Here is a 10,154-nt window from a genome sequence, read left to right as displayed (position 1 = left end):
CTTGGCAGCTGGGGCTACGAGCTGTCTGTGGGCTGCCTTCCACACAAAGGGCTGCAGAGCTGTGTGGTCCTCTGCGGCAGTAGCGACAGCGGCAGCAGCTCGCCTATGAGGGCGCAGACATTTGTTGCAGTTCTTGAGTCTTTGTTGTTTTTCCTTGGGCTTTTACCCTTCTTTTCATTAATTTTGGATAAAATGACCCCCGTGATGTAAAGATAGAGCAAGGAACATTGGTGACATGGGGAGCTTTGCAGAAAGTGCAGTTTGGATTCTGCTTTTTCATTGGTGATGGCCAGATGAATCTTCACTGCTGGCCCTGGAAAAGGCTAGGACAGCTTGTTAGTTGAGTTTTAAATTTCCCAGTTTGTGTTTAAAGGTTTTAAGTGCATAGAAGAGGAATGTTCGCCTTAAGTAAGCATATGAGCGGATAACAGGGAATGTTTTCCTCTGGAAAGGGAATTTGGTAGCTCTGACCCATGTCAGTCTGTGAATATTTAGACCTGTAGTGACTTTTTAACATTTTTCATAAAAATCTGTTATTTACAGTGTGTCATATGTTGTTAATACTCCTTGCCTTAAGTTCCCCAGCAAATCTTTTTCATGTCTTCTGAGAAAGTAGACAATTGATAGATTATCCAAGGAATGGAAAAAAACGTGAGTGGGTTATTTCCACAGTCCCTGAGAGCTGGCATTGTAAGACTCATCCTATCCCCAGTAACATTTTCATACAATAAATGTGAATACTTTTGAAGCCTTTTTATAAAGATACAATTTGGGAATGATATTAAGATAAGGAAAAGCTCTTAATTGATTTCTTAGATTAACATGTCTTCCCTTTTCTCTTTTCTGTTCAGTGGCCTCGTTCCTGCTGGAAAACTTGGAAAACTTATCACTTAGAAAACTTCATGAAGATGGCCAGTGATAAGCAAATGTCCGATGATGATGACAGCCCCAGCACCAGCACTGGCAGTTCAGATTCAGACCAGCAAGACCCTGCTGCTCCAGAGCCTGAAGATCATGAAGAAAGAACCTTCTGCCACCCAGTGGAAGAAGAGCACCAAACTCTCTAGCAAAACCACTGCTAAGTTATCCACTAGTGCTAAAAGGTAACATTGTCAGGTTGTCTTCCAAGCAATTAGATGCTTCCTTTCGTTTCCTTTTGTGAGTTATACTCTTGAGTGAAATTAGCATGTGTCCACGTGGGTGTCAGTCCAGGCATCTGTGGTGGCAGCTTCATAAAAAGAAATGTGTCACTTTTCATGAAAGGAAATGATCAAAAAAGTTTATATTTGCTAAAAAATGTTGAATGTCAGGAATTGGTTTTTTTTGAAAGCAGATTTTAAATTTGCTTAGTTTTACAAACAAGTCTTTAAATCCTGCATAATAGATATAATTTTTTGTAGTTATAGTTATCCCTCCTTGTTCTTGTGAGAACAAATAAAACTGAAAAGTAGCCATTAACAATCTCAGGTGTCACTTTGCTGTTAAAACTTTGCACATCTTTAAAACTCGTGGATGTTCTTGACATAGTAGTGAAAATCAACAGCAGGAAAAAACATTTTGTTGGTTGTAAGTGAAAGATTATTTGTTTCCTGCTGACTTTTATTTTCTATGATGGCAAAAAAAATCCATCAATGGGACTCCATCAGTGATAGTGGTTGTATTGAGTAGAACTCTTGTATCAAACATAAAATGTACCTATAGCATTACCTAATGTTGATGTTTTGTTGTTTTTCATTGATCACAACTAAAAGAAAAAGAAAATATAAAAACTTATTATTGTATTTTATAGCGATTCATGTTCTTATTTTTCTATACATTTTTACCGTCATTGCACCATTAACCAAACACTAATGAACTTGAGAATATTATATTGAATAGCAGCAGTCTTTGAAATAATTTAAAATTCTTCTCAGTGTGTTGTAATCTTATGGAGAGAACATTAAACAACTTTTGAAAACATTTTAAATTTCAAGAAAATCAGAGAAATGCTCTTTTTCCCCTTACCTCAAGGCCCTCTTTCCTCCAAGAGTATGAAATTTAAATTTACGTGCTGTACCTAAGATCAGAGAAAAGAAATGGTTAAGATTGCGAAAATAGTCCTTGGAAGTTTTTCATTGGTAAAGGTATTTGTAAATTTTAAACTTTTTTTTTAAACAGATAAAATATTGACAAAACTATTAATGTACTCTTGCAATAGCTTTCTAAATTTTACCACAGTAAAAGTGGATTGAAGTCATTGTCAAAAATATTCTAGTGCTTTTTCTCCTTCCGTTTTGTCTCATTTGCATATAAGCTTGAAAAGAGAATTTCTTTGGTAAGAAGAGTTTTAAAATAGATTTTATATCCTTTTGTTGAGTAGTAGTGGAGGACTTTCTCAAATCAGGTGTAAATGACTTATCTATTTACAGTAGCAAGTGAGAAAAAATCTGCAATTTTCTGTTAAGGAGTTTGGGTTATGCCTCTGAGAACAAAGAGGAAGCAGCCATGTTAGCATTACTGAAGGCAAAACCAGCCTTGCATTTACCTGCATGATGGTAGAGGGCATTCTGATTTTCTGGTTATTCTGTAGACTGTCTCAAATCTTTTTTGTCTGTTCTCATTTCACTAATGGAATTCAGAAGGATTTAGCTGAAGTAACCCTTAATCCTCTCCTAACTGCAGGTAAGAAACAAATTTTGTTGTTTTGATTTCTAAATTGTGGAACAATATCAGGAGATGAATGTATTATCCTTGTATGTATGTGCAGCAGAAGAGGCTAGCTAGCTATGTTTGCTTCCTTAAAGCTTTGCAAGTGCTTTAAACAAAAATTGCCTAGGTGAATTAAATTAGGAGAAAAATACTATTAGCATGTATCATATATTCTGTACTTATGAATATAGTGATCTTGTGCTTCTTGCTGAGATTTGTTTGAGTGGTGTTGATTTTTCTGTTGTTTTACTGTGGAATATATTTATTCACAAGTATTTTGTAGAAACCTGTAAGGTTTTAAGATTTAAAGTTAGTGCTTGTGTGCAATCTGAATTGATTTTCCAAATTTAGAAATTTTTAAATATGCTGTTACAAAATGTAAAAGCATTAAACAGGAGTATAGTTGTATCTGTTTGATTTATTCAGTAACTTGCCTAAAGGAAAAATTGTATGTGCTAAGCTATGGTTGTAGTTGTTATTTTCTAGAAAACACATTGTTGGAATTATTTACATTTTAAGCAAATATCCTAATGACTTGGGAAAATTCTTAGCAGTAAATTAATTGGAATTGTGAGAAGAATCAAATTCAGTGGAACTCAGAATTTAAGATTGGTTGACAAATTGTATTAAAAGTAGCTGATTGATTTTTTTATTTGTGTCTTATATAGTGTTCTGTTTATTTTTGAATGGTGACTGTGTGGTTGACAAAATTTATCAAATTTAGAGAGCAATATTATAAGTAAATTGCATAGAAGTATGTGCTCAAGAATGAGAGGGGAAGGGATGCTATAATTAAGGAAGTGTTATGATTTGATATAAAAATATTTTGGTGTTTAACCTGTGTTTTTGCTACAAATTGTGTTTGCTCATGTTGATCAGCACCATCTCTGAAGTCTACTTGAGACATAATAAGGAATAATCCATTTGCTATTTATTGTGTTAACCAGATCCCCAGATAAAGGGGATCTGATCCTGATTTATCCAGTGAATTAACAGTTTTGCTTATATTTGTAGTCGCAGCCATTTCAGTTTAAAAGGAGACATGAATGTGAATTATAATTATTATATAATTATAATTATAAACAGAGTGATATTTCAGATCTCAAAGTATTACTTAAAAAGTATACTGCTCAATAGTGTAGCCACTAGCCACATTCTGACTATGGACCAGGATGTTGTGGTTAGTTGAAAATGTGATATGCTGTAAGTGTGAAATGCATACTGGATTTTGAAAACTCAGTACAATTTGTAAAAGAATAAATATTTTAAAGATATTTATTACATGTTGAAATAATATTTGGCATGTTTAGTAAGTGTTTTAAAAATTGTATTTTTATCATTTTAGCATAGTTATTAGCAAATTCAAAATTACGTGTATAACTTGCATTATAATTTTGTTGAACAGTATTGCTTTAGAGAAGAAGTAAATCAGTATTTCTTTTAGCCTTCTAAATGGTGTGTCAAATCTGTACCATGTAGGAGGTCAAGTTAAATTTGTTCTGTGGAAGAATCACTTAACTTTCAGAGTATATTCTGATAATTTCCATTATGAAAGATGTAAAGATCTGTCAATTTAAAACTCACATGTCTTAAAGTTGCATGTCAGGTCAAACTTTTTAAGGGTTTCTGTTGATTTTCTGCAAATGGCTTAAACCAGTGTATGAATATACATCTAGAGAACATAGTAGACATATTGAATGCTTTCAGAGCAGTAATGTATTGGTACATTTGGTAAAGGAATGTACTTTAAGTGTTTAACCCAGGACTGTTTCCACAAGGTCACAGGATTATTTTAGATGGAGTAAAATCTTTCTGTGAAATAGAAAGTAAGTTTCACTTATCACATATTTTTTCTCTTTATATACCAGATTTCATTTAAGTTCATGAAATAATGCTTAACATTTAGTGATTTAACTAGTGAAGCAGTAAAACTTTGGGCTTGGCTTGTGCACAGTATCGTGGAATACTTATATCTATTTTCTTTTGTCACAGTCTTTGGTGACTGTTGGCTATTGAAAAGGACATCTTTTAACTTCTCTTGTTCTTTAATATCTGAGTTTCTTTGTGGCTGTGTGATTCAGGAAAAAAAACAAATGTAAAATACAAGTTTCTTAGGAAATTAGAAGTTGTTTCTTACTACTTTGGGGAGAGACTTTTTTCCATATACCTCATATGTAAAATAATGCAGATGTTTTGTGTGTCTTTGATTTCTTCTGGGTAGAAGGTTACTTCTTGTAATTTTGATAGAAAAGCCTAAATTTGTATTGTGTTTTTGCTTTCATGCCAGAAAATGCAATAGATTTTGGTATTATATTTCTTTTAACTCATAGCTGCATAAATGAGAATTTTAGCTTTATGGTGGTTGTATTATTTAGATTTGTTAATTTATGTTATAATTAAAAATGGGATTCCACAGTCATAAGTACATCTATAATTTGTGGGTTAATATTGCATGAGACCTTTAAAACCTTATGCTTGCTACTTCCAGGTACAATTATTTAATTATGGCTTTTGGTAAGGTGTGTGTGTGTGTGTGTGTGTGTGTGTGTGTGTGTGTGTGTATGTGTGTGTATAAACTTGTAAAAGTATGTGACAGTGTTAATTATCCCTCAGGGAAGAAATGTTAATTGTATCTGGGTACATTCAGGAAAATGTTGAATGAGATATAGGAAAACTAGATTTACTTGTACTAGGGAGATTTGTCTTAAACCCCATCTTTTGTTTTAATTAATAAGTTATTCTTTAGTTACATAATTAGGTCTATATACACATCCAGGATGGCCTTTGGGTAGATATCATTGTCAAATTAAATGCAGGACTTTAAAAGTGTTTGATTATATGTCAATAGGAATACTTCTTTTTCTTTTAGTAAAAAAAGGTTTATAAATATTTAATTTCTAATGATTTGATGGTATTTTAGGTTTTAAGTATTGAAGGCCTGTGGGCCAATGCATTTTAAACACAGGGAAATAATATATGTTTTTTTGGTTTACGTTTATACTTTTTACATTCTATATTTTAGATTAGGGTATAAAAATCAATTCACCAGTAAGGGGGAAGGGAAATTATTATGAACATCCCTTTGTTTTACAGAAAGTTATGGACGATAGTTGTTTAGTAATGTGTTGACATTTATGTTCTATTTTTCAAAGGATGTGCTTCCTTTTTCACTTACAGTCAGCACTTGTGTAAACAGCAAAAGTTTAGAAAGGTGCTGGATTTCTAAGTTAATCTTGAATTTCTTTTCCTGTATAGAGGGTACAAACATGTACTCCTAAATATTAATGGGTTTGGACTGAATCTATGTTAAAGAAGATATTCAAGAGTAATTGTAAATCATTTTTGGTTAAGGAGAAGGCCTTATGTGGGGGTAGATATTACAGCTTCAAGTTTATATTAATCATATGTTGACTATCAAAACCTGAAATCAGCTACAATGAGAATTGTAAATATTATAATACTTGCAAATTTTGTTAACTTCCCTTTTTAAAAGAAAGAAAAAGAAGTAGCATAAGTTCTAAGTCAGATGTTGGCAATTTGCACATAAGAGTAATTTTCTGAGGATAAACTGTGTTTCTGATGGTTGCCATATCTCTCGCTATTGTCCAGTGTAGATTAGAACTTTGCTAATTAAAGGGTGATCTTCAGACTAGCAACATCTGTATCACAGGTGTGATTGTTAAAACTCAGTATGTTGTTTTCCCCTAACCAGAAGTACTGAGTCCAAATCTGAATTGAGTAAGATTGCTAACTGAATTGTATGTCTATTGAGGTTGGAAAAATCCTGCTACTGAAGCAAGACTGTTCAGATCCATGCTGTGCCACTATTGGCATGCCACTTTATAATCCTGCTACTGAAGCAAGACTGTTCAGATCCATGCTGTGCCACTATTGGCATGCCACTTTATATAAGTTATGGGATATTTTTGTTCTTCAGTTTCCCAAGTTGTAAAATGAAGATTAAGTTGATCTCCCCATTGTATAATTTTTGTGAGGATGAAATGAATTTCTTGAAAGTTTTGTTAACCACATAAATTGGATCCCTAAAGTGGATACAGCATGATAAAAGTAGGTGAGACAGTTTATCAGCATGCCCTCACTCTTGCTGGTGTTTGCTCCAGTGCATCCACTTCCTACTTATAGGAATAATTGCATCTTAATTCATCATCTAATTATTCAGTATATATCAAGCAGTTTGTTTTTAATGTGAATAAAAGCAGGATTTTAAAAACTTGAGTTAAAACAGAAAATTAGCCTAAAAGTGTTGATCATAGATGAACAAATACTCAATCCCTTCCAAAAAAATATCTATAAACTTAATGATACTTAAAAAGAATGCCTTGGGGCTGGGGCTGTAGCTTAGTGGCAGAATGCTTGCCTAGCATGTGTGAGGCACTGGGTTTGATCCTGAGCATCACATAAAAAAAACATAAAATATATGCATTCTGTCCATCTACAACTACAAAAAAATGTTTTAAAAAGTATTTATAAGAATACTATGACTATGACTGCCCAGTAAAGTATAAAAAAAAAAATTTAGATAGTTGTATTAGTTAATGTTTTCCCCTCTTTAAATATCCCATTTTAAGAGTTTGTGATTTCATTCAGAACACAGTAATTTCAATATTTGTAAAATTTACACTCATAATAGTATAGTTTACCAATTACTTCAACATAATGTAGTGTAATTCCAGGCAAAACAGTGAGTTGGAATTCGAAAAAAATATTAAGTAACTCATATTCGTTACTTTTTTCATAATTGTGATATTTAATATTAATCACTTAAAGATTATTTAGCTATCATTTCTATTTGCTTATAGAAAGTAGTTGATAATTACAATAATCCTAATTGTGTCTCCCATATATGCCAGTGGAGCAGAAGGACTCAGTTACCATTGAATAACTCAAAACATTTATCCAAAGAGTGATTGATTGAAAATAATATCTCCCCCACATAAGGTCACATTTTTATTAGCTGTCTATTATGTTCAATGACGATAATGTAAGGAGAAAGTGGGTGAAAACCTTGGGTACTTTTTAAAAACCTAAATGGTTATTTCAAAGCAACATGAAGTAAATTGTTAATTTTCTTTCTGCAAGTAAATGATTGGTACCTTATTCTCTCCTTGAATGTGTTGCTGTAACAAAATGTAGATTATGTTTAATTATGAGGAAAATCAACAAGTCTTGCTTAGAGTACAAGAGCATTCAGATTGAGAAAACTGAATGGGAAAACTTTATCTTCCATTCTTCTCTTTTCTATAAATATGATATAACAAAACCACTTGTAGATCTAATAGATCTACAGGCATATAAAGTGATGATTTTTCTTTCCGTATTACTTTAGACAATAATTGTATTTGGCGGGGCTGGGCTTGTGGCTCAGTGATACAGTGTTTGCCTAGCATGTGCGATGCCCTGCGTTCAATACTAAACACCACATAAAAATAAATAAATAAAATTAAGCTATGTGTCCAACTACAACTAAACATTAAATTAAAAAAAGAATTGTGTTTGGGCATTTTATTAGAATTTAAAAGATGAAATATCTTTAAACATTTAATGTTTTTTTGCATCTTGATCACAGAAGTTTTTGCCTCTACCCCATATTCATAGTCTAGGAGATAGTTGACAATACCTGGAGACATTTTGCTTTTCAAAACTTGGGGGAAAAGGCTCTAGTATACAACAAAGAATTGTCTCCCTTCAGGAGATCTTACTGAAATAAAACATATATATGTTTCTGTTATGTTTTACTAGGAATATTGAAGTAACTTGTGACTACAGAATGCACGTCGCCTTTGTATTTTCTTAGTGATGAAAATAAAAACCAAATGAAGAACATGGCTTTCTCTCCAGTGTGTAATTTAATGTCAGAATCTAATATAATGTAATCATCACTTTCTGCAATCATAGAAAGTAATGTAATTGCCTCTTCGGTAAAAGATGGGAAGAGAGTATCAATATCAAATTTGGAGAAATGGTAAGAGTAAGGGAAGCATCTAGAAGAGATGGGAAGGCTCACTCTCTAACCACAAATTCTGCACACCTCTAGTTTTCCACCTCCTACCACATATCAGGCTTTCTAAAACTTTACTTTTTATTTTTTGCCTTAGATAACTTAACTAAAAATTATTCCAAAATTATGTAAAATAAATGTAATTTTCCATTACTAAACTTTTGTTTTCCATAACACATTAAAGGGAAAATTAAATAATAAAAACAGACATAATAAATTCTTGTTTGATATAATCATTTAAATATCTTTTTTAGACAGCAGTAATTCAAACAAAATACTTCCCTGACTTAAAATGTAATATTTTATATTAATGAATCAGGAGGCTAAAACACTAAAATTGTCAGACTTAGTAAATCCTTCAAATATTTCATCTATAGAGGCACAGTACACACTTAGTGTAAATTATAAAAGTTTTTTTTTTAAAATATATAAATTCCAGGTCAAAATATATCAAATCAAACATATATCAACTTTGCTTCTCAATTTACTTCTCAATTTACCTCTCAATGTAATCATATTTTGTTGACTCTAAATAACATCGTCTGGTAACTGATAGTGACATTAAAATTTGTATCATCTTTCTGCTAAAATATAGTAAGCTACTCTGAACCCCTCATTCATAGGTCTTACATCTGTTATCCCATCGTCAGCAATAAAGCCAATGAGATTATTCTAAAATGTAAACGTCCCCATGTTATTCCTGTCTTTGCTTATTAAAGGAGCAAGCAATGTACTCTCTAATTTCTCTTTTGCCTATTTTCCCTTTGATATAGAAATATAATGTGCATTTCAATCAAATTAAAATCTTTCAGTTCCCTTAACTGTCTAATATTTCTAGTTAGGCAAATGATGATGCACCTCCTGAAATCCTATTTTCTTTTCACAGACCTCTCAGTCTCGCTCTGCTCCATCTGTAAATATCCAACTCCTCTTTGGGATCCTTATAAAAATCTCCCTTTTGTGGATACACTTTATACAGTCAACTTGATGACTTGATGCTTCCCGTCGGTTCTATTTTGGAAATATTTGCAAAACTGCATTTATTACCTCATATCACAGTTATTCATTCACGTCACTATTTCCATTTGCTGACTATGAAAGAAAACCTTTCTGGTTTTGGCATCCGCCTTGGCAGCAGCCTGGAAGACCTCCTCTTGGGCTTTTACTTAGCCTCACATTCTTCAGAGCTGACCTTCCTCTGGAGCTTCCTGGCTGAGAGCACAAGGCTCACACAGGTGCTGCAGGCAGTGGCTTTTGGGAACCTTCTGAAACTGTGCTGCCTGGCCACTGCTGCTGTTCCCACCACATGAGTTGCTGCGACACACCAAGTATTCAATTATTTTAATGCAGTTTTTATCATAATTGAGACATAACTATAGGCAATTTTAAATCTCTAAATTTTGTGATTTTAGCTACAACGAACCTTATAAAAATCAAATCCTTACTC

At 32.8% G+C, this 10,154-nt stretch overlaps 1 long non-coding RNA gene across 1 annotated transcript; it reads right to left on the bottom strand.

Moving 5' to 3' along the window:
- Positions 1-1,374: 1,374 nt before the first annotated feature.
- Positions 1,375-9,778, bottom strand: LOC144374870 (uncharacterized). The gene is made up of 3 exons (XR_013434137.1): positions 9,755-9,778; positions 2,005-2,056; positions 1,375-1,744 (listed from the first exon to the last, which is right to left on the bottom strand). It is a non-coding gene; the product is annotated as an uncharacterized LOC144374870 (long non-coding RNA).
- Between the last annotated feature and the right edge of the window lie 376 nt (positions 9,779-10,154).

This window comes from Ictidomys tridecemlineatus, unplaced genomic scaffold (assembly GCF_052094955.1).
Source record: "Ictidomys tridecemlineatus isolate mIctTri1 unplaced genomic scaffold, mIctTri1.hap1 Scaffold_92, whole genome shotgun sequence".
Classification (NCBI taxonomy): domain Eukaryota; kingdom Metazoa; phylum Chordata; class Mammalia; order Rodentia; family Sciuridae; genus Ictidomys; species Ictidomys tridecemlineatus.
The sequence above is the reverse complement of the archived record's forward strand: the minus strand, read 5'-3'. Positions and strand labels throughout refer to the sequence as shown.